The sequence below is a fragment of the Furipterus horrens genome, unplaced genomic scaffold, assembly GCF_987537825.1.
Source record: "Furipterus horrens unplaced genomic scaffold, mFurHor1.1.pri manual_scaffold_5, whole genome shotgun sequence".
Lineage (NCBI taxonomy): Eukaryota > Metazoa > Chordata > Mammalia > Chiroptera > Furipteridae > Furipterus > Furipterus horrens.
Window position 1 is genome coordinate 52,283,099 of NW_028327175.1, and position 25,879 is coordinate 52,308,977.

General features: G+C 37.2%; 1 long non-coding RNA gene across 1 annotated transcript in view; it reads left to right on the forward strand.

Annotated features, from left to right (window-relative positions):
* The window catches only part of LOC150008624 (uncharacterized), a 31,854-nt gene extending 16,034 nt beyond the window's left edge, over positions 1–15,820 (forward strand). The window contains exon 2 of the long non-coding RNA XR_016511327.1: positions 15,625–15,820. This is a non-coding gene — a long non-coding RNA (uncharacterized LOC150008624). The remainder of the gene's footprint in view (positions 1–15,624) is intronic.
* The last annotated feature ends 10,059 nt before the right edge of the window (positions 15,821–25,879 follow it).

The following is a 25,879-nucleotide window of genomic DNA, read 5'->3' on the forward strand; positions in this document are numbered from 1 at the left end:
AAGTACCTGAAGCAAAGTGTTCCTATATATATTTTCTCAAATGTTGCCTCAGCCATTTAGATCCTTCGTGATGCTTCATAAAGTCTCTAGACTCAATATCTTAGCCCCTTTGAGCTGCTATAACAAAATATCATAGATGAGTGACTTATAAACAACAGAATTTTATTCCTCACAGTTCTGGAGGGTGGGAAGTGCAAGGTCAGACAGCAGCATGATTGCAGCCTGATGAGAGCCCTCTTTTTGGATCATAGCTGTGCTTGCACTGTATCCTCAAATGGGGGAAGAGAAGGGATCTTTCAGGTCTCTTTTATAATGACATTAACCTCATTCAATACATAATACTTAAGGCTCCACCCTTATGACCTATTCACTTTCGAAAGGCATCAGTATTTCAGCATCTGAATTTTGGGGAGACACAAATATTTAGCATATAGCAATCACCTTCTCTTGACTCCAGACATCCTTTCCTTCACTCCCCTCCAGCAATGCCCTGCATGTCTGTACCTGGGAATTCATAGCTCAGCTCTTGTCTGCCCAGGAGATCTGGACTTCTGCTCTTCCTCCCTTTAGCCATCTCTCCCATCCTTCTCATTGCTCTTGCATCACATTAGGATATAAAAATCCCTGGACACATTCCTTTCTCCTTATCTAATCCACCAATTCCTTATGACTGTATTTATCTTTTGTCCACCCTGGCTGATTACTTCAGCATTGTCCTTACGGCTTCCTTAACACTCACAGCATTTCTGATTATACCAGGTGTACTTTTATGTTTATTTATATGCCAAATACTGTACAACATAGATGCATAGTATAGAACAACTGTGCAGGGGAACAAAAATTCAACTTGTGAAGAATGTTGTCAGGTGTTGTACACTTTTTAGAATAAAAATATGTTTTAACTACACTGTAACATAATGAAGCAAATACCACTGACCAAATAATTTACTATTCATATAGAATAATAATGGTAACTTTTCCAGGTGAAAATGAAACACTTGCCAATTTGCTGTTGAAAATATTATGTATATAATATTAAAGGCTTTAAAATATAGAGTACTACAGACATGAGAGTTAACAAATATATCCTTTGATGTACCATGATGTGCTATGGTTTATTTTGGAGATGGAATACAATGATCATAGATCAAGAAGTGTGAACCTGAGTAGGGTTTTAGATTTTTTAATTGTACTTTTAAGAGTAAGTAAGTATATCATATTTCAAAACAACATGCTTTTAATGTTAATGTAAATCAAAATCATGGGTGCCTTTCTTCATATTTTACTCCCAAATGATTTCTTTGCAGGATCTTAATGTGAATGTTTATGTTTAGAAACCAGAATAAAACATTAGCACTAGAAGGACTCTTGGCAATCATTTGTTCTGTAAGTAGGAGAATTGAGGCCCAAGGGGGCAAAATCATTTTTCCAAAGTCATACATCTCTGGTGACTAAGCAAAATCTAGACCATGGTTTTAAGGTCAAGCAACTTACCCGATGATTTTCAAACTTTCTGGGAGCTTAGTGATTCCTAGAGGTATGTTAGGACTACCTTAGGGGAAAGAATTGATTGTTCTTCACCTACTTATGTATTGTGGTTTATGTGTCGTGGTTCTACTTAAAAATTTTAATTAAAGGAAAGAAGCTTAGTGTTAAAATGTATATATTTTATAAAAAATTAGTAGCCATGCCTTATCTATCTGAACGGTATTGAAAAGTTTCTCTATAGCAACGACTCAATATTACTATGAATTAGAATATTCATTCTTTGCATTCATATATTTTTATTTAAGTTGATTTGTTAAGTAAATTCATCACAAATATTTAAAAATGCAGATGCAGATAAAATGATTAAATCCTCTCTTTTGCTGTCTTCACAATTAGTGACTTTCTCCTTGACTCAGCCAGCATGCTACCTAGCTATTTTAAAATTAAGAGAAATAAAATATGGCACTGGGCATAAGATAAAACTTTTTTTTTTTTAAAGCAAATTTAGTTTTCTATAAACTCGCCCGGCTCTCACCTGGTGAGAGCCTGATGTACTGTTGTGTATAAATGGCTAGAAGCCTATCAGATTCATAGTATTTTGTAGCAGAAACATTTATTTTCACAGGTCTGTTTTTCTGCAAGGATTTCTTCCTTAGGAATACAAATGCTGATTCATATCAGGTTAATAATAGCACATATTTTCCTAAGTTATCTTGCATATTATTATTAATAGTAATATTCCCCTTTCTAACTTTATGGTGACTGTAGCTATATATGTCTTCTTGGGGTCATTGGATGACCTATATTTTAGTCCTTGTAGGCTTTCTGACTTTCTAGTTAATTGATATTTTCAAAGTTAATTCAGACTATTTAGTGACCAAAATTTGTCATTAGTCTTTTAATCCTACCTTAACCCTAAAAAAGATTTGATCACCAAAATAAATTTGAACAGGTTAAAAAAAATAAAATCCAAGCATGAACTTTTTTTTTTTTTTTTTATAAACATGTCTTGAAGTGGTTGTTTTCCCCATTGAGACAAACTCAGTTTGCATAATGATAATTCACAAACATTTTGGATTCCAGTAATAGGTTCTTTCCTTTATTAGAACAATTAAGTTTTGTGAAAATGGAAATATGTTTCAAAAATACCAAGAGCATAAATTTCTGTTAAAATTTTTAAAACCTTCTTAGAAAAAAGATGATCTGAGCTATAATTTCACTCTTTTGACACTTCAGTAGATGTATCGCTTCCCTCATTCCAACTGTTTTCCTTCACTACCTGTGGTGATGTGGTTGCAACATTTAAAACCAAAGGCATGCACTAAACTCTGGTGATAATATTTTAAACTAATCCAGCATGAGGAAAAGGGTGATTAGAAAGGAGACAGTTCCCAATGAAAGATGGATAAGCTATTTCTAGGAACTACTATCACTACTGAAAAACTAATTGCTTTCCTCTAGTTTTTGGATATATCCACCAGTTCAGGAAGGACAAAGTGTAAAGAAACTTTCCCTTGCTGCTACTTACAATGTTTCTTTCTTGAAACTTCAGAGAGCATTGGGTCTCCAAAGCATTTTTTTTTTTTTTGCGTAATAAACTAATGTACTTAAAAGAGAGAAGATGAAAGTGTGTCTGTGTCTGTGAATGATTAGATCAGTAATTCATTGTTTGTTTAATGAATATTATGGAATACTTACTATGTGGTAGGTACTGTGCTAGACAGAAACAACTAATATAGGCTAATTGCCCTAGATGGGCTTACGTATTAATTATATTATGACTGACTTATATAATAATAGACAGTAAGAAAAATTACTGTGAAAGTTTCAGGAGAGGGAATGCCTCTAAATATCACCCTGGTGCCCTATTAAGGTTTTGCAAAATTTGTTTTAAGCCAGTTCTACCAAAACTTACATTAGAATAGTAAAATCTATAGGTATGGCTGATATCATATCTATTTTTAAGTTCTATGAAGTTTAATATAATATACTAATAATATATCATGAGATCTAGAAACATTTAGGCTGATGACTGAAAAAGCAAGAACCTCAGAGTAGCCAAGTCACTGTTCTCCATGGCATGATATTATAGAGAGAACATAGGTTCTGAGCTAAATCCAAATTTCTCCAGTTACTAATTGAATTAACAGGAGCAAGTCACTTTGTTTTTCTTAGTTTTAGTGTCCTTATGTATGAAACTGAGCTAAAAATATTACCTGCCTCGTGAGGTTGTTGTGAGAATCAATTGACTTAATATATGTGAAAGCACTCTGTAAAATTTGAAGTCCAATAAAAAATTATTTTTTATAACAAGTACACAATATGGCTATTCATCAGCATGAAAACAATATTGCTGTAGTCATACTACCAACCTTTCAGATGAAGAATGCTTGTGTAGTTTGCCAGAATCTCTAACTGAAAATGACTGCAATACTTTTGAGTGTTCATGGCTAATGTTACCATATGGCTGGTTAACATTTTTAAGTAATAACTATTTGATTTCATGGAAGGAAAGATTTTATTCTTGAGGGGATTACCAATTATTTAAAATTTATATAAAACTGGGTTAATAAACCAAAAGGACAAACGAAACAAGAATCATCTCCATAATCACATGACAAAGTAACAAAAACTATGTCCTAAAAAGATTTGTATTGTCAGGATGTTCTTGATTACAAATATCAGAAGACCCAAAAAACATTGGTTTAAATCAAAGGGATATTTATTGTTTATTTTAACAAGAGTCTAGTTGTAGGCAATCTCAGGGCTTGTTCAGTGGCTCAACAATGTTAGGGCTCTGGATTAGCATCATTGACATTATCTTCATCTTCTATCATGTTGTTGCCTCATGGGCAGTCACAAGATGTATGTTTCAGCTCCAAGCCTCAGGCCTGTACATCAATATCTCAGACAGGAAGAAGAGGAGCACTCCAAGAAAATCTCCTTAAATACTTATCCCTGTTGTAACAGAAAGCAAAATATTACCCAGAAAGCCCCTGGAGAGTCCCTCTTACATCTGATTGACAAGAACAAGGTCACATGACTACCGCTAATTGCAGGGGAAGCTGAGAAAACAAATATTCAGCAACAGAGGTTATGGCTGTAAGGGCCCTAGACCAACCATGATTCATTTCCCAGGGCCAGGTACATTGCGGCCAAACACATTCAGGTTTTTAATAATTAAGGTAAAGTGGAGAGACAGTTGGAAAACTCCCTGATGATGTCATTCTGAGATACTTTGAATATATGTATACAAATAGTTAACGCGCTAGAAGAAATACTGTTTTGCCTTTTGAAATGGAGATTCTAAAAACCACAACCTGAATTGTAAGTTTCTGGTAAAGAAAGCCCAGTAGGGCAGCAAATAAAATAATATATATTACAGCAAAATACTTTCAGACTAAAAGCCAATTGCCTCTATCTCCCCTGAAACACATCCACGCTGCGATGCAGTGGTTGCATTCTCTCTTGTGAAGTACTGATCCTCTGGGATGGTTATTTTAGTGTTTGAGCCAAGTTTTTACCCATCCAAGTATCAGTTCTGTGATTAATTACATGGTGTATAGCTCTTGTCAACCCACCAGCCTTTTCCCTTAAGCCATTTAAAATTTTGTTTCCTAACCTAGGCTGGGCTCTGTTAATACAAACAAAAACAGTTAAGATTAAACTCCTGTCTACTAACTCAAAGAGAAGGCTGTTGCTATTTGTTCTCATGTTATGTTATATCTCATTGATAGCAGACTTTATATCATTCTCTGTTTCGGTAAAGCTAGATCTAAGTTGTGACAAATTGATTTTTTAAATAAATGCCATCTCTTCAGCCCCCACTGTATCTAGCCACAGAAACACATCATCTCATGATTCCACTGAATATCCTCTGAGAAGGAACATTAGTTTCAGAAGGAACATTAGCTGAGGAACAGCCTAGAAAGTTGATGACAATGTGTATTAGTTCAGACTTGGAATCCCTACTAAATTTTAGAAAGTGATCAGTCTCAATGTTTATTGCTTTTTAAAAATTTAATCTTTATTATATATTTTTCCATTACCATTTAGTCCTATTATACCCTCCCTCCCCCAGCAATAACCACAGTTTCCATGTCCATGAGTCCTTTTTCCTTTTTGTTCAATCCCTCCACCTTCTAACCTCCACTAACCCCTACTAGCTGTCAGCCTGCTCTCTATGAGTCTGTCTCTGTTTTGCTTATTAGTTCAGTTTGTTCATTAGATTCCACATATGAGTGAAATCATATGGTGTTTGTCTTCCTCTGACTGGCTTATTTCACTTAGCATAATGCTCTCCAGGTCCATCCATACTGTTGCAAAAGGTAAAAATTTTTTCTTTATTATAGTTGAGTAGAATTCCATTGTGTAGATGTCCCATAGTTATTTTATCCATCCACTCATCTATTGATGGACACTTGGGCCGCTTCTATATCTTGGTGATTGTAACTAACACTGCAATGAACATAGTGGTGCTTCTGTTCTTTCGAATTAGTGTTTTGGGTTGCTTCAGATATATTCCCAGAAGTGGAATTGCTGGGTCAAAAAGCAGATCCATTTTTAATTTTTTAAGTTATCTCCATAATGCTTTCCACAGTGGCTGCATTAATCTGCATTCCCACCAACAGTGCAAAGGGTTCCCTTTTTCCATGTCCTCACCAGCAATTGCTGTTTTTTTATTTATTGATGATAGCTATTCTGACAGGTGGGAGATGGTATCTCATTTTGGCTTTAATTTACATCTCTCTGGTGGTTAGTGGTGTTGAGTATCTGTTCATATGTCTATTGGCCATCTGTATGTCCTCTTTGGAGAAGTGTCTATTTAGGTCCTTTGCCCATTTTTTATTTGTGTTGTTTGTTATTTTGGTGTTGAGTTTTGTAACTATTTTATAAATTTTGTATATTAATCCCTTATCAGATATATTGGGAAATATATTCTCTCATTCTGTGGATTGTCTTTTAATTTTGTTGATGATTTCCTTTGCTATGCAAAAACTTTTTAGTTAGTTGTAGTCCTGTTTGTTTATTTTTTTCTTTTGTTTCCCTTGCCTGGGAATGCTAAAACATTTCTCCGAGCAATGTCCAAGATTTTGCTGCCTATATTTTCTTCTAGAATTTTTAGGGCTGTGGGTCTAAAATTTATGTCTTTGATCCATTTTGAATATATTCCTGTGTGTTAAATAAGAAGGTGGTCTAATTTCATTTCTCTGCACGTCTGTCCAATTTTCCCAACACCATTTACTGGATAAATTCTTTAACCCATTGTATGTGCTTGCTTCCTCTGTTGAATATTAATTGACTATAAAGGTGTGGGTTTATTTCTGAGCTCTCTATTCTGTTCCATTGATCTATGTGTCTGTTTTTATGCCAGTACCAGGCTGTTTTGATTACTATGGCCTTGTGGTATAGTTTGATATTAGTGAACCCTCCAACTTTTCTCTTCTTTCTCAGGATCACTGTTGCTATGTGGGGCCTTTTGTGGTTCCATATAAATTTTTGAAATATTTGTTCTAGTTCTGTGAAATATGTCATTGAAATCTTGATAGGAATTGTATTAAATCTATAGATTGCTTTGAGTAGTATGTGTTAATTCTTCCTATCCATGAATATGGTATGTACTCCCTTATTTGTATGTTCTTCAATTTCTTTCTTTAGTGCCTTATAATTATCTGAGTACAGGTATTTTACATCCTTGGTTAGGTTTATTCCTGGGTATTTTATTCTTTTTGAAACAATTGTGAGTGGTATTGTTTTCTTCATTTCCCTTTCTGTTAGTTCATTATTGGCATATAAAAATGCAACTGATTTCTGAATATTAATTTTGTATCCTGCTAGTTTGCTGAATTCATTTATCAGTTCTAGTAGTTTCTTGGTGGAATCTTTGGGGTTCTCTATGTACAGTATCATGTCATCTGCAAATAAAGACAGCTTTATTTCTTCCTTTCCAATTTGGGTGCCTTTTTTTCTTCTTCTTGTCTGATTGCTGTGGCTAGGACTTCCAGTACTCTGTTGAATAAGAGAGGTGAAAGTGAACACCCCTATCTGGTTCCTGGTCTTAAAGGGAACACTTGTAGATTTTGTGCATTGAGTATGATGTTGGCAGTGGGTGTGTCATATTTGGCCTTTCTCATGTTTAGTTATGTTCCCTGTATTCCCACTTTACTGAAAAATTTGAGCATAAATGGGTGCTGGATTTTATCAAAAGCTTTTTCTGTATCTGTTGGTATGATATGTGGTTTTAATCCTTTATTTTGTTTATGTGATGAATCACATTTGACTGCTTATTTATTTTGGCACTTAAAAATTTTTTAATCTTTCATTTTCCTCCCTCACAGTTTTAATAAATTGCAATAGTAGTTTTGTCACACCAGATAACAGATGAAATGAGCCCATTGGCAAAAATTCCAAAAAAGATAAATTCATACGATTACAACTTTTTACCGTCTTTCCTCTCATCTTATACCATCTCTCAGTTTGGTTACTGATATTAGTAAGTAATGGGCTAATACACAGGAAATGAATAACTCCTCCCCTGTTCTGTAAATCAGAAAGTCATTTACAGGTGCTGAGTGAATGGAAGGAGAGGTAAGTGGCAAGGGAATTGAACTGTAATGACCTCTTAAGAGCTATAACCATCTATCTCCCTGCCTCTCTCTGCAACCCCCTCTTTCTTCCCTCACTCTACTTTTATCCCCATTCTTATTCTCTTTACATCTCTCTCATTTTACAGATTTCTCAGCATGAGGGCCTATCATCTTAACAGGAGGCAGTTTGTATGTTTTTAATATTGAATGAAAAATTCTCCCAAGTACTTAAATGATTCCTTGGGGTAAACTTCACTTTTTTCAGGCAATGGGGTGCTTGGTATCTAGTCCTCCCTGGTAAAAGGCTCTATTTATCTGTGTAGTTTTCTGCAAGATATTAATTGTGTGGTTCAACTTCATATTGCCCTTGAAAGAAGTGAGATTCATGGAAAGATCAAACGAGTAAATAAAGAGGTCATCAAAACATTGTTTTGGAATGTATTTCCTACTTATATTCAGTTATGGTCACTGTGGTAAACTGAGAGTTTGAAAACTTCAAGCAAGGTAGTGAATAGTTCTATCAAGTTCTGAAGCATAAGGTATGAAGAGTTATCATTCTTCTTTACCTACTTTACTACTTTCTACTAACTCCTTTCCTCCTTTCAACTTCAGAGTAGAAATGATCTCTATTACTTCTCAAGACACCAACTGATCATGTAACCATCTAAACCTTGACTACACATTGGAATCACCTGGGGAATCTCAAAGAATTCTGATGATTGGGTCTCTTCCAGAAATCCCTGGCTAGGCATCAAGATTAAAAAAAAAAAAAAAAAAAAAAATCCAAGGTGATTATAAGCAATCCAAGTTGAGAACCATTGATCTAATCTCAATATTTTCTAACCTCTACCAGCCTGAAGCCATGTAATTTATTGGTGCCACTTTTTTAGCACAGAGATTTAATTATTCCACTTTTAACATGTTCTTTTAGAGGTTCTGCCAGATCAGAATAAACAAAGACCTATTAGGGTTTGAGAGAGAGAGAGAGAGAGAGAGAGAGAGAGATTGAGATTTTAAGGAATTGGTTCATGCAGTTATGGAGGCTGAGAATTCAATGGTGTAGTTCCAATCTGAGAACCAGGAGAGCTAATGATGTAAGTTCCAATGGGAAAGTTGGCAGGCTTGAGACCCAAGAAGAGCCAATTTTTCAGTTCAAGTCTAAAGGCAGGAAAAGGCTGATGTCCGAGCTCAACAGTCTGGCAGGCAGTGTTCTCTCTTATTAGTGGGAAATCAGTCTTTTTGTTCTATTAAATCCTTTAAATGATTTAATATGGACAACTCACTTTAGGGAGGGCAATCTGCTTTACTCAGTTTATCAATTCAAAAGTTAATCTCATCCAAAAATACCCTCACAGAGACATCCCAAATAATATGTGACTAAATAACTGGATACCCTGTGGCCTAGTCAAGTTGACAAATAAAATTATCCATTACACCAGTGCAATATTTAAATAAGGAGAGTGGATGGCAGCTTTGATGGAATTGAAAGCAAATTAAGCCAGAGATAATCCATGTTTATAATCTACAGTGGCCAGTAGAGATTAACATGTGATTTTGAACCTGTTCTAGTTCCAATTAAATAATTTATCTTCTGTTGAATTCTACTACTCAGGAGGGGGACAAATTTCTCTTCCCAATCAGTTAACTGATCATCTATTATGGATACCTTCAGAGACTCCTTAGAAGAAGTTGGAAGGGAAAAAATAGAGTAATTAGAAGAGTTTAGATTGTAATGATAAGTCTTATGGACTTTCCTTCCAAGAGCCTGATTTATCAGTGTTTGAAGAGCACACAGAAGTTCTCAATAAATATTTTTGAATAAGTGAATAACTAAAATTAAAAAGTGGGACACAGTCTGTGATTTCAGATAAATTTTTATTTAAGAGCATTTAGAAAAAGGCAAGAAAGGTGGAAGAGGGGTTATAAGAGAACCTTAAGTGGTATGATAGGGCCACGATTTATGAGTGTGTGAGTGTTCTCTGCTTTCTCACCCTAAGGCGAATACATTATCAGCCTGGTTTCTGGATCTGTTGAACTATGGAATTGGAAGAATGGATAGAAAAAAAGACCCAATAGACAGGAAGGAGTAAAGGAGAAGGACATAACCAAGGAGGTTATGCTGACCCACATAATACAGTGGGAATGGACAGAACATTTGGTGGACTCTCGTGAAGTGGTGTTTTAGAATTTGATGAGTAGATTTTAATTCTAAATCTGTAGGGTATGAGATAATTGGAGAGGAAGAGGAGGGAGACCTGGAAGCATACTCCATGAACTAAGAATTAAATCTCTTTTGGAAGATTTAGATTAAAAACAGATTTTTAAAAAAGATCCCTTTTGGCATCGGGACTTTAAATATAACTCAGTATAGAGTTGAGCCACATGGAGCTCCAGGACTTATTCAGGTTGCGTGTTTTAAGTTCTCGAATGCTCTCTACAGCACTTTCCCCTCTCTAGACGCAGTGATCTCTTGATACCACATGATCCTAGTTATTTTTCTTCTTAGAGAATGGAGTATTTTTAGTGTTTGCTTTTAATTTAGGGATGGGAGTTAGGAAGAAATTAGACTTTCTTGAAAATTAAGTAAAGCATCTTTCTTTTCTTATTGGCAGTTCACCTCATATGAATATGAGATGTCAATTAAATAAGAATCCTATGTATTCTTATAAATGAGGTGGAAAGGAAGGAGCTGAAATTTGAGTGTACACTGGGGTTCTGAGCTCTTTATGTATAAATTACCTTCATTTCATTCTCAGAACAGTCATAGGAGTCATAGAAAGTATGTACCATTTCACTTATTTTACTCAAGGTTATGTAGCTATGAATTGGTAGAGCTGGAAATCTATTCTCTCCACTGTACCCTGCATGATAGGAGCTTTATTATCTGGTCAGGTTGTTTTTTTTTAATTCCCATATAAGAAGCCATGTTTTATTTTGTGGATAGTCACACCCTTAGGCTTTCCTTGCTTATCTTTAGTAAGTGAATGGAAGGATATATATGAAAGTCTTATAAGGCATATCACTGTCCCCCCCACCCCCAACCAAATATCAAGTAAAATATTTTTATAGCAAACTATTTTCCAAGTCTTTCATTCTGGTCCATTTTGGAAGGAATACCAGTTATTTGTTTAATTCAAAGAGATGGAACAAGGTATCTAGTTTGTAAAAGAAGAAATTATTTCTATTAGTAAATGACATGACCTTGTACCTAGAAAATTCTAAGACACACACAACTATTAGAACTAATAAAAGAGTTCAGTGAGGTTGTAGGATATAAGATCAATATTTAAAAATCAGCTATATTATTACATATTAGCATTGAGCAATCCAAAAGTCCATTCAAAGGTACTGAAACAGTGTTACTACATAGGTTAGTGTTAGCCAGAAGTCTTTAGTGGCACCTCACAAATCTCAATCCTTGGCCATGTCCTTGGCTCAGTATTTTTGGTCAAAAATTTAGATGGAGACTTGATTGGAAGATATTAATATATGACAAGGTATCAGAAAAACAAATGAAACAAGCTCGAAGAAATGAATGAAGTGAATATTTAGAGTGGAATTTAGATGCTACATGACTATATGAGTGAGAAAGGAAAAACAATTTTATATTCATTTTAAATTAAAGTGAGTTTAAATCCACAGTGTAGACTTATGTAAGTTAAACTTTATAATCAATGTCAACAGTCCTCCTCTTTGGAAAGTAAGAGTTTTAAATGAACAGAAATGATTTTTACTCTATGAAGAATGATTGCAAAAAGTATGAACTAGGTGCTGAATGAACTAGGCATTATGGATGGAAAATTTCTGTCTTTCTTTCTTTTTCTTTTCTCAGTTTTAGTCCTTGCCTTTGAAATTCTCATAGTTTAGTGGCACTCTAATGAGATATAGTATGGATCACAGTCCTAGGAGAAACAACTAACAGATTCAAAAGGGTTAGTTGAAGAGAATTTAGTGATGAAACCATTTACAGATAAATGAATAGGATTAAGAAAAAACACAAGATATGATGAAGCACCCAGAGACTAACAGCAGCAAGAAGCTGTTACTGCCTAGCAGCTGTTTCTGGACCCTGATGAGAGTGATGTCCACAGAGAGGGGCTACCTGAAATGAGCTATGAAAAAGATCTGGCTTACTTGTGTAGAGAAAGGCAGAAGCTGTCAACTTGTGGCCTGACAGAGAGAAAGTTGGGAAAATAAATACCTTGACATCTCCCCCTCTCCCCACTTAACTTTCAGTCTCTTGAATTCCATTGGCCAAATCCAGCTGGAAGCCAGAGGTAAAAAAAAGACTCAGGGATATGCAATCTGTACAGTCTTCCTTAGCACAGAGCAGGATGGAGAAGGGTAGAGAGCGGATTTGGAGAGCCAGAGAGAAAACATGGAACAATATCAGGTAACACAGATAGTTACAATATAAGATTGACAGTGCTATATTTAAAATGAGCCTTAGATGTTGAGTGAGAGCTTGACAAATTGAGATATTGGTGCTGGAAGGTATAGCATGTACAGACAGGGTAGATGCTTGAGCACCTTGCTTGGGAAAAGGCATGAAGTTCTATGAGTAGAGAGTTGGGTGTGAAGGGTGTAAGGAAGAATTTGTAAACCAAAGATGGAAAACATGTTTGGTGGGCAGGTCACTGTGTGAAGGACAGTACAGTTTAGGCTACAGGTTTGGCTGCTGTAACAGAGATCCAAAATAACAGTGGCTTACATTAGATAAAAGTTGTTTCTCACATGTATCACACTGAGCTGGGAGGCATCTCTGCTCTGAGAAGTTATCAGAGGCCAAAGCTCCTTTTATCTTGTCGCTTTGCCCTCTTCCACATGGTTTAGAACAACTCACCACTAAGTCCACATTCTAGTTAGAAATGGCATGCTCTCTCCTTTCAGGGAAGCAATCTAGATATTGCACACATCATGTCTACTCCCACCCTAATTTAGTCACAAGACCACGCCTTGTCACAAGAAAAGCAAGGAAATGGGGCCTTTAATGTGAGCAGCTATGTGCCCTGATGGAACTTGGGGCTCCTGTTATGAGGAAGAAGAAAGAAATATTGGAGGAAAACTGGCATTCTTTGCCACAACATCTTATTGTCTTTCCACGGTGAGGTGCTGGAGGTCCTGAGGAGGATAGGTTCAAGAAGAAGAAAGGGATAGTAGATGAGGAAGGAAAGAACTCTGTGGTTAGGACTCTTTCAGTGATCCAGGTATCGGAGTAGGAGTTGGCTAGGAATTGACTTGGCTGAATCAAGTGGTGATAGATGAGATTCCCAGAGCAAAGGAGGCCCAGGGCCCTTGGGCCACAAGTCTCATATGTGGGAGCCACTAGTACAGAAAACTGTTGTCAGCTGATCCTGCATTGTATATGCTGTTGCTTTTCCCATTCAGTGTATTTAACTAAAATAAAATCAGGGCTCTTTATCAGGTCATATTCTGATCCCTGGGTTGTCTTAGAAAGAAAGAGTTTTTACAAGCATAGGATTACAAAACTTAGTGCTGGATGAGGGATTTATACTTTCTTTCAAACACAGGCCACTGCTGGTGGACATAGAATGCTGGGTGTGTTGATTGCTAGTGTGATTTATGGCAGTCCTTGTGTGTTCAGCTACATCCTATGACCTTTCTTCCACAGTGTCCTCTGCCTTGATAAAATCGCTCTATTTTATGTCAACTCCTTCTAATCCTTTTTTGGAATCGAGTATGAAACAATTTCCAATGCATTCAACTCTAACTTTCTTTGCTTATTGTTTATTCCCTGAAGACTGAATAATACATTTAGAAGCTGAAAAATCGCAAGCTGCTGCTTTGTGCACAGTGCCTTTAATTTTTTTTATCCAGGTTTTCAGCATAGCCTCAGATGAACCTTTTTTTTTTTTTTTTTTTTAACATGTAAACTTTAGGTCCCCAAAGTTAAACACTTGGGTATGCAATTAATCATTTATAGCCCCCAAATATATGTGATAGAATTACCTAATTGGGCACATGAGGGGATAATGAGCACACAAGAAAGAATGGTAATGATGCAGTTACGTACAAAAGTAGCACTGCAATAAAAATGGGGGACTTTGGAAAGGACTGGGAACATGGGCCTCTGGTGGTCCATTTGTCCATCCATCCTTTAGTCCATCCAGAACTCTTACAAAGTGTCAATCTCTATAGAACTAACTAGGATTCAAAGATTATTATGTTTCCAGTCATTGAAGAGTTTACATGTGATAACTTGAGCAGATTTCAGTTTTGAGGCATAGTCCAGGAGAAAGGAGGGAAGGGAGATTTTGCACCAACTGCGTCTTAACTGCTATGCAAGCTTTACAGTTATAATTTTATTAATTATTGGAACTAAGGATGACAGTTCGGTAGAAGGACATGAATGTATCAATAACTAACCCCATGTCATTGGTGCTATAATAAAAGTAGGGGCCCAGATAAAGGACTGGCTGATTCTGCCTGGGATAGATGAGGAAAGCATCCCACAGGAGTCCAGCCTTCAGATGAATCCTGATGGTAGATCAGAGGTGGACCAAGTAGAAAGGTGGGAAGGGCACTGGAAGTGAAAAGAATAATGTGCACAGAAGTGTGGAGATGTGAGGAGCAGAGCAGGTTTGGACAATATCAAATGATTAAGTTCTAAGAATACATAAAAATTGGAAAGGTGGGCTGGGATTCTGTATGCTGAGCTCAGGCATTTGAATTGTATTCTGTAGGTAATGGGCAGCTATTGAAAGTTTATAAGCATGGGATTAATGTGATCAGATTTATATTTTGCAAAAATGACTGGGGAAAATAAAGGTATAAAAAAGCTAAGTTTACTTATTTGAACCCAACATATATTTATTGAGTACTTATTATGTGCTGGGCATCTAATAGGGGCTGAGGATACAGCACTAGGTCAATAGTCAAAAATCCTTGCCCTTATGCAGCTTCAAGTAGTAGAGGGAGACAGGCTATAAACAAGAAATACATACACATATCACCATTCAGGTGGTGATAGATGCTATGGAGAAAATAAAGCAAAGAAGAAAGATAGATCCAATCTTTGCAATCAGACAGCCACTTAACCCTACATAATATAACCAACCTCTCACTGAGAAGGAAGGAAACTTTTTAGCAAAGACCTGAAGGAGTTATCCGTGCAGATCTGTGCAAAAAGAATTTTAGGTGGAAAGAATGGCAAGTGCAAAGCACTCTGTCTCATATGAGAGCTCTAGAAACCCCAAGATGACAAAAGACAGGAATTTAAGACTTAAATTCCCATATTTATATGAGGGTAGCATTGAGCCAAAGAAACGCTGATCACCTCTTATATGTCTTTCAGAACCTCTAGTCATTTGTTTATAAATATTTGAGTTGAACAGGCTGGAATAAGGTCTCCTGTTATAAAGTGTGCAGGGCCAGAATTTTGGATAGAGGTAATTAAGCTATTTTCTGCTGTCACTCAAGACCAGTGATTTTTTTGCATTTAAGCAGTGAGCCCAGTTATCATGCCAAAACCAACAGAATATAGTTCTTTGTCTCCTTTGTAATTTTAAACCATTCATTTTATTTTCAGATATCTCTACATGATGACCACATTTAAGGGAGCTTACCCCCAAACTGAAGAGATACTACATTGGCTTGATGGAGCATGCGGAAACCCTTTCACAGACAAGCAAGATGAGTGAAACTGGGAATGTCGGTCTGATTGTGATCTGGCTGAAAGCATTGCACACACAGGGGTAAAAATAAAGCCAGCATCTGGAATGAGATCACGAGTGTATACCCTCTTGTTAAAGTAGTTAGACCACACACATATTTAATCCACTGAACCCACCTTGAAATTCCCCTCAGCCCCAAGAGAACAAAGTACTAGAAAAAATAAAGGGGAGGGGAGGATGCTGGGTGATCCAGAATGCTGTCAATGTCACAGTCCATCCTGAACAGCGGAATAAAATTAATAGGGAAAGTTCTTTAGTGCTTATTCAACTGCCTGCCACTGTGTCAGAAAAGCAAGGAGGAAATAGATATATCATTATAGAATATATCAGTAATAAATTAAAAGAATATCTTATATATAAGGAGTAGTTCCCTGTATTGACTCCATCTTTCCCTTGGATCCCTCAGCTGCGAAGAGAGGGGGGGTCTGCTGCATGGGCAACAGCAGACCCTCCATATCATCCTGCCCAGGCTCTGTAGCTTCAGCTTCACTGGAGAGGACACTCCAGCGTCATCGCAAGATGTCGATTCAACACGGGAGGAGACAGATACCGTGTCACTCCCGAGTCGGACTGCACAGCCATTCTCGGCGGTGCAGATAGACTCTTAAGAAGCTACACCATTGTCTCTCAAGGCTCTGTAGCTTCAGCTTCACTGGAGAGGACACTCCAGCGTCATCGTAAGATGTCGATTCAACATGGGAGGAGACAGATACCGTGTCACTCCCGAGTCGGACTGCACAACCATTCTCGGCGGTGCAGATAGACACTTAAGAAGCTACACCATCGTCTCTCGAGACGGACGGCTGCCGACGACGACGAGTTCCCTGTATTTATTTGAAGTATGAATCTTAAGGGCTCTGTATTTAACCACCCAAAGCCAAAAAAAAAACAAACAAACCATAGACACTCTTAAGTCATTTGTTGTTTTAAGTCTATTGATATTTTAATAATTAAATTAATATGAGTCAAAAATATTGAGAAAATGATTTTTTTAATGTCAAAAATGGAAGGATAATAATACTTCTTAGTAGTCAATAAATAAAAATTTTCTTGGAATAAGCACTAAATCTATTTATAAAATACAAAAAGGAACATCTCTGGAAGTCAAATGTTTTATCTGAATTTTCAGCATTATCGTTCAGCTCAAAGGATTTCATGTTTTAGAGTAGAATATTTTTATTCCAAATTTGTGTACCTTTTAATGTCTAAAAATATTCCCTAAACTCTTCCAGCATTGCACTACTTGGTTACAGAGTCAAGAATGTACAATTCAACTAACAGCCGTTAAACATTTATTTAGAAATTAAGCAACTTTTATATGCAAAGCACCCATTGGGCAAGGTATACTGCAGATAAACTGAGCAAAACCCAGTGTCTGCCCCCAGGAAACATAGAAGATAAAGTAAAAAATAATAGTACAGTGATGTGTAATATGTTCTATGTCCCGAGGGTTCAAAGGAGAGACAGAGATGACCATTGGTTAGAGAAATCCAGGAAGCTTCAAGGTAAAGCAGCATTTGACCTGGGGTCATGATGGATGGGGAGGATGTCAGGAGGCAGAAATGAGGTTGATTTGCGTATAGTGGAAGGGAATTCAGGGAAAGACAAGGGCCTATTTGAGAAGGGAGCTTCCTGTTTTGTTGGAACACGCTGCACATACATGGGAGTTGTGAGACTAAGGTGGGAAAGTGGGCTATTGTCACAGAGTCTCTGGGCTCAAGTGTCAGCCCAAGGAGTCTGGACTAGATTCAGCCAGCAGTGGGGCTCCATCCAAGTCAACGTGACACAATGTGACATGACACAGCTTTGCTTCTGCTATGATGCCCATGCTTTTGTACTCAGTCGCATTCTCCTGCTGAAAGGATGAGGTTGGTCCTCTGGCCCCTGGGGGAAAGATTGGTTCTGTACTAGAGTTACTTGGAGGGCAGAGTGTAGTCGGGGTCATTTGGATACGTTTTTCTTCACCCTCCAAGGGACAATCTGGCTACTTAGGTGTCATCTGAGCTCCTGAACATTTTTGTGTGAATGAAAAAAAATCACCATCCACAAATATTTAAATGCCTCCTAGATGAACAGCGGCAGTTTTGTCCTGTTCCAGGTTGTGGCAAAGAAGCAGTACCAGCCAGAAGCCAAAGAAAAGCGGGGCGCCTATCAGAACAGGAAAAGGCCGAGAATGGTGCAGCCAGTAGATAGGTCATGGAATACTGTATTATTGTATAATAGCTTCTCTGCTAATTTTTTTGAAGTTCTAATTTAGAAAAAGCAGAAACAGTGTTAGGTATTTAGGGAGATACAAAAAAAAGTGGTAGTCATTCTTAAGACACAGAAATTCAATAGGAATTTTAATCTATTACTAATATACTAATATACCATATAACATGATATATAGGTAGTATATAAAGTCCCAGGATGTTTTCTGCTGTGTTATTATGTTCAGTACACACAAACCTTGTTTAGAGACCATCTTACTGGATGACTGTACATCCTATTTGTCCATTCTGGGCACCAGAAGCCAGGCTGCAGTAGTCTGGGCTCCTGCAGTATAAATATAGACTTTTAACAGTACCTGAAATGATTCTTTCACTTGAGACTTTTTAAAGACATAGAAACCTTAATTAAAGATACCTGAAACCCTTGTAGAATGAGAAGTTTGTAGAAACTAGTTCATAAGACCAAAAGCAGAATGGGTCAATTAATCCCAAAATTTGGTTAAAGCCTAAAATCCTAAATAAAAAACAATAAAACATGCTTTGATAATATTTTTATGCAGAGTCAAGGCCTTCTTCCCTATTGGGTATAGTTCTATAGTTTGGAAACTATAACATCCATAATTATTTATTTCCTAATTTCAGTTTATTTAAAGTTTATTTCTGAGGCCATCTGAGTCTAGACTCTGATGGGACTTTTTATGATTCCTATTGCAGTTTTTTAAACTTTTTTTCTCACACCTATTGTAACAGTAATTTTTTTAGTGACTTGAGGTTATTGAAGCTTTCCAAAGTATTCAACTTAATTTTTAGAATAACTGCTTTGTTTTTAGATCTCCTAGTTTGTTGATGTTCATAATAACTAAAATATGCTTAATTTAATTAATTAAAATACCATGGTCACAAGTAGCGTACCCTAAACATGTTTGGGAACAGATACAACCGACAGTAAGTAAAACCACAGTGGGAGCAGAACGTCCTTGGGTATATTGGAGAGGAGTTACTGCCCTCAAGTGCTCAGCATGTTGTGCTTATCAGAAAACTTGGTTTGAAAAGGAAACGGATGGAGAGCATCTGTGAATCTAGCAAGTTAGTTAAGTGGAAGTAGTTGAGAGCTTCTACTGAAGAAAGTTAGCTAAGCAGCTAATTTATGTATATTTAATTACCCAGAAAATGCTAATTGATTCTGGACTAACATTACTTAGGAATTGATTAAACACACACAGACATACATACCTAAAAGCAAAAATAGTTTTATCAGGTGTGGATGAAGGAAATGTTGGTTCTGGCCCTGTTGTGAGCTCCTATTTATTTGCCTGTTGATATTCTTGAGTGTTCTATCCGGAATGTCCTTTGTGCTATAATATCTATATATCAGGACTTCTATGTTAATTGCAGAATATTAAAATATCTCAATCACACACACACACACATACACCACACACATTTATTTTATAGGCCTTTGTGAGAATTAGTGAAACAATAATAGGGTATTTATCACAGAGCTGATGAGGTCTAGCCCTCTTTCTCTTTTACTTTTGAATGTAATTGTCCAAAATTCACACTTTGAGTACAGAGTCTTCATCAAAAGCCTATCAAACAACTTGAAGGAGTTTCCACTGGACAAACCGAGCATCAGAATTAACAATGACAGGAATTGATTAAACACATTGAATGTTTTAAAAATCTATGAACTCATACAGATAGGAAATAAATTTAAAGGAGAGGGGAAGAAGTCCTTTAGTGAAAAATGCCAACTAGTAAATGTAGAAGGAATAACAGAAATATTATCATTTACAACAGTAATAGCAGTTACGATTATTCAGTCAAAAATTTTCAGTGAATGCTAAAACCACTGGGTAAAAGAACACCAGGAAATGGGATTTCAGACCATTTTAATCCATAGATTTCTATCACAAAGAAAGAGTATTCTTTAATAATAAAGAAAGCTGGTGAATACCACATTCAGCAAGAGAGACCATACTTAGCACCACCAATGAGGAATAATTCAGTATTTTAAGGCCCCTAAATTGATGTCCACAGTGTCATCTAGTAGTGTTCCTGCCCCAACTCTCCGAATCCTAGTTTAACTTGAATCTAATTATGAGAAAGTAATGAAACAAATCCAAATTGAGAAACGTTCTGTAAAAAAATACAAAAATATCACCAACAAAATATGTATATCAATGTTACAAAAGAGAAAGACTGAGAACTCATTTACATTAAGAGATAAAAACAACAATTGGAGGAATTTAATAAGGCCTGTTCATTATATGATGTTATCAATGTTGAATTTCCAGTTTTTTGGTTATGTAAGAGAATATCTTTATTCTTAGGGGTAAAGTATCAGCAAAAAATAAACATAACATATGTTTATGTGTGTTTACATAAAAGTATACAAACACATATACACATAAGCAAATACTCAGGTACTGAGAGAGAAAACAAATGTGACAAAATGTTAATAACTGAAGATATGGATATTTATTGTACTGTTCTTGGAAACTTTCTCTAGTTCTCTAATTTTGCAAAATAGAAGATAAGGGAAATAAAGATGTATCTGTAGCTCTAGGTCTAGGTGCTCTTCCTAATTTGCAATGATGTAGATCTGCACCACTGTCCTCTGTCATCCAGAAATAAGTTTGCTTTGTCATATGCAGTCTCTCCCATGTCTACCACCTATAGCAGAACACGCAGAACCAAGAATTTTCTCTTGCAAAAAAAAGCAGAAGCAGCCTCAATACCTTTAAGTAGATTATATGCAGATTTTAACAAAACTTGGTAGTGGGAACAGACATGGAGAAGGGCAGGACTTCTGACAGGGCCTTAGGGGTACTGGCTAGCATGTCCACTAACTACATGGACTATTAAGCTAGTCGCCAGGATTCACTATGCAATACTTCAGCCTGAAGTATACATCATTGAGAAGATTAGGAGAAATAAATAGGTCATAAATCTGACATAAGAATCACAAAAGAAAATACAATAAATGGCAATCATATGATACCAGTCATCACTGAGCAGATTAAGACTCAGAAGTTAGCAGAAGGTCTCTGACCAAACAGGCCAAAAGGTCAAATGGAGACAGAGCTTGCTCTGCCGTAGGTTTCCCCAAGGAGATTTCGGTGAGCAAGGGCAGCAAATCCCCGCAGCTCATCAACAGAATCACAAGGTGTAACTGCTGTGATGAAAGGGGCATGTTACCACTGTGGAAAATTTAGTCTCTATAACAAAGAGTGTAGGTGTTTTCTGTGCTCATCTCACCAACAGTTTTGTTGGCAAGATCCAAGTATAAGAAAGGGAGTCCTCATATTAGGAAAATTACCAGGGTACAGTCCAAACCACAAGATCAGAAAATACACAGGCAAGAAAGTGTAACAGAGTGGCTAAGGCTGACTTGCTGCCTGTAGGGTTGATTAAGATAAATCCCCCTCTTCAGTAGAATAATTGAGAGTGACTGTCTTAGAGACTGGCCAAACTGTGTGTAGTAATTCTCTTCTTCAAGTTAAAAACTTCTTTTAGTTGTAGTAAAAAAGAGAAGATGCAGACAGAAAATCATATTTAAAAGAATAATCCTCACCTGTGTGGGTTGTCTGTGTCACAGAATCAAAACAATAAGAAGTATGTATGATGGAACACAACGTCCAACCTCTGGTGTGAGAGAATGGTTATATTTGCTTGAGCCAGACTTAGTAGCTAGAATGGGAAGGCATTCTGAACAACAACAACAAAAGTCAATGTCAGGAGAAATGTAAATCTAAGAGCCGAAGCAGGCAGGCCACGAGTGTTAGTGAACATATGATCTCTTGCTCCTTCTAAATTATTATATGTAAATTTTCAGAGTCCAGAATCAGGTCCTATAGGAACCACAAAGATTCTAAAGAATATGAAGCATTAAAAAAAAAAAAAAAATGTTGAAGGAATGCTTTAAATGTGGTAATTCACATAGGAAAATAATCTCTAAATTTCTCAGGTATTTACTATGTGTAGACACTGTTCTAAGTATTTTATCTGAGTACTCCAATCCTATGAGTTAGGCACTACTATTTCTAATGGGAAAATTAAGGCACAGGGCAGTTAAATAATCTACCCAAGACAGAGCCCAGGTGTGAAACCAAGCAGGCTGGCCCACATACTTTTAACTACTGTTCTATGCTGGAATGTTGTAAAACCATTGCTATAATTTTTTAAAAGACTAATAGCATGGCAAAGTGTAAAAAAAATTTAAATGGAAAATCTATATGTACAGTGTGTTCCCAGTTTCAACAGTATGAAGAATATAAAGATGAGAGAGTGAGCGACTCAGAGAGGCTGAGAGGAAGCAAAGCATGAGCAAGCCCAGGAGAGGGAAGGTAGGAAGGCAATATAAAAGGTGTAAGCGGTAATTTCTCAATGATGGTTGAGTGCCAGTTCTTACTGCTGATAAATCTTATCACAGAAAGTATTAAGGTGGCAGTATGTGACAGTTTGGGTTGAACTTAAGGTAAACCGATAGAGGTAGAAACAGGAAGCTGCCCCAAATCAGAAGTCCCCGGGGAAGGCAGGATACTGCAGTGGAGAGAGAAGCAGAACCTGAGGAGGAACCAGGTAAGAATTGGACACTGTGGGCAAAGCAGAAGGTAGGCAACCGGTGGAAATCAGAGGTAGGAGCGGATCTGATTCAGTTCTGACCAGAGCTGAAGGAAGAAAGTGTTTTCAGTCTCCCAAGTGGTTACCAGGAGAGATTTCCCTGTAGGAAGAGACCAGCTTTTGTGGAGAAGATGCTTTGATAAACCCGCTGCAGGGTGGAAGGAAGCCTCAGGGCCCGATTTCAAGCTGGAGAAAAGCCCTTCTGTAGAACCAGGAGAAGGAGCTAGAAGAGGTCCTGCGGGGTTGGAGACAGTGTCTGAGAGGGGACTCTGTGATGGCTTCCAGACACCAGAAAGCCAGTGAGGATGGGGCTGACAGTAGCACTAGTGTCATCTGTGCTAAATTAACCCCTGCACAAGAACGGACCGCTACTACATGGGTTGTACGATGCATGGAGAGTTTGAAGGTGCAGAAGACTAGGTAGAGAGGAGAGACTGAACACGTCCCAGAGGTATGTGAGGCAATGCAGGTCAGTGAGAGTCCCTGAAACACACCAGATGAGGCCTGAGGAATCTTGTCTAGCTTGAGGTGGGCTAGGAGAGGAGTATCACATGAGGAAAGATTTTTTGGAAGAATTTCTCTCAGAGCACAGGTAGAACGTTCACCGAGTTACTTCCAGGAGTGACAGGAATAGGGAATTTGTAATTTGTTAGTCAAAAGATCCAGACAAAGAAATTTTCTCCTTAGATGAACAAATACCTAAGAATTTGGGAGGAACATTATCTGGTAACATGAGAGGAGTACTGTGTTACCTAACTTGGGGCAATATAAAAATCACACTGTGATTTGAATAGAGTTTGATAACGTGAAAACATGGAAAGAGGACCTTGAACTCCCAAATCAGCACCACCCTGTCCTGTGACCTTGAAGCTGTCCTCTTTCTGTCACAGAGAGGCATGGGGCCCTCCGGACTCATTTACTTGGTCACCTCTGGCCTAGGAGCCCTTGTTATTTTTTTATAACAATTGCATATGCATTTTCCAAGTCTCTTCATTTTCTCAAAGTCTGTTATTCTCCCTCTGAAATTCTGAAATGTGTCACTTTTTTGTACTTCTAACCTCTTTTCTACTATACATACACCATTTTGAATTTTGACTTCATTATTAATATTGGTGATATTCAATAATTTTTTGGCCCAACATGTCCTTTGGATTCCCATTTTCTTTAATTTTCACATTAAACCTTTCAAAAACAGTCTCCCTCCCGCCCTTCATACCCCAGCCCACCCCTAAATCTAGGGTAACTGACCAGTAAGGGAATTAGAAAAAAGGAAGGGAAGTTAGTGGTTACCCCAAGCACCAGGGTTCAGGATGGTTGCAAGCCATATACTCTGTCACTATGCGAACTGACTTTACCCTTCCAAGTTTAAATGATACAGTAGTCAATGAAGAGGGGAGATGATTATCAGGTTTGTCTTCCACCAAGGGAAATCTATTGAGATGGTGATAAAGGTCAGTTGTCCAGGATGTGAAGTTTGCTGGGTGAAGAGTACTGAAAAGGGGCTCTCACTGCATTTGTGCCTCTTAACCATGTCCTCCTAAGACTCCAACCAAATTGCTTTATCTAGTGGCAAAACTGCTCTGGGCTAGCTGAATCATCTGAACCTAACATTCAGTTTTACGAAACAGTTTCTTATATGTTGGAGAACTATGTGTCCACACCAGCCAGAGATAATAGAATAACACTGGGTATGTACATGAACAGCTTATAGTACACATTGTGATGTTGATCAGTGTGTGGACACATGCTATCATATGCTCAGTGGGTCTTGAGGCGGAAGGGGCACTGAGCATGGAAGGTCTGGACTGGCCACCACTGGTAGCTAAGCTGTTTGAGGAAGGAGGGGCCTGGGCTTGCAAATAAACCTTCAGCAGTGAGAGGGAGGGGGCAGTGGGGCAGGGCAGAGTTGGTGGTGAAGAGCTGCTCCAGGTGCCCCTGAGACATGTTGAGAGCATGCCCAGTGATGCAGGGGAATGTACTGACTCATGCCCACTGAATCTGAGTGCTCACAGCCAGAGGCTGCTCTCTAGACCCAGCATTCACTTCTGCTCTGACCAGCTGAGTTCTAGACCTACCAAAACCCAGGTTATTTATTCCTCAGCTTACTTCATGCCAGTTAAGCTTGTCATTATTAATAAATTAAATATTATATAAACATACAAAATGTGAATGCAATAAGGAAGTTGTTTCTATGAAGTTGATTGAATATTCTGAAAAGGTTCAATGAAAATAAGTTTCTGGGCAATGGTAAAAGTGGAAAAGCAATTATAAAAATCTAAAAAATCTCAGTACTCAGTTTGCCCAGCAGGTGTCTTTAAGTTTTTGCTTTCTTTTCAAGAATTATTATTAAAAATAGTAAAGGTTGTTTAGTGGTATATGCAGGAAAGATGAGATGCAAGAATACAGTTGTTTTAATTTAAAATACAAATTTGATGTACGTAGCTCTGATTTTTTTATGATTTAACTCTTTAACCAACAGCCTCCATTAACCAACTGTCTGTCCTGAATATCAGATGAGGGGATCTCTGTGGAACTTCCTATCTCATCATTTATTATTTCGTTGAGATCCTCAGGGTTAGGAATTCCCATAATCAATCTCTTCTTCGAGGGGAGTAGCATTTCATAAAGAAGGAAATTTAGAATAAAGATCTTGTGCAATTCAAACCTCCTTTAATTTTAGCCTAATCGTGACAAAAACAGGGGAGGTATTCCTACTTAGCAGCTAAAAGTAGCACCATTAGAGTAATAGCATAAACCCAATTTATAAATCCCTGACATACTAGCTTTGAAACTGAGACTCATGGTAAATTTAGAAGGAGTTTCAAAATTTGCATTCTTTCCATTTTTGCATGAAGACTTCATTATTTTATATTACATAGTTTCAAATTGCCTTAATTCTAATTTTCAAATAACAGGATTGCCGTCTCTTTTTCTGGGACAGTAGAAGTAGCCTCCAAAACAACACTCTTCCAGTCAACACCTCTCTTGTTGATGACGCAGATCTCTCCTCTTGAGCTTGGTTTTGGCATAGAAGCTTATGCTCATTATCAGTAATCATCTTTTCTGACCTTTTTCCTGAAATGAGTCACTTCTTTGAGCTTTTCTCTTTCCTCTTATGCTATATGTCTCCAGCAGTATCACTGGGCTTCAAATTATTCAAGTTCCTCTATAAAGTTTGTGAGTGACTTTACAGATTGTTTTAGTTTTAAAGTATAGATCCAAGATAATTTATCTACAAAAGCATTTCACACCTCTAGGCAATTAGATTTCTTCA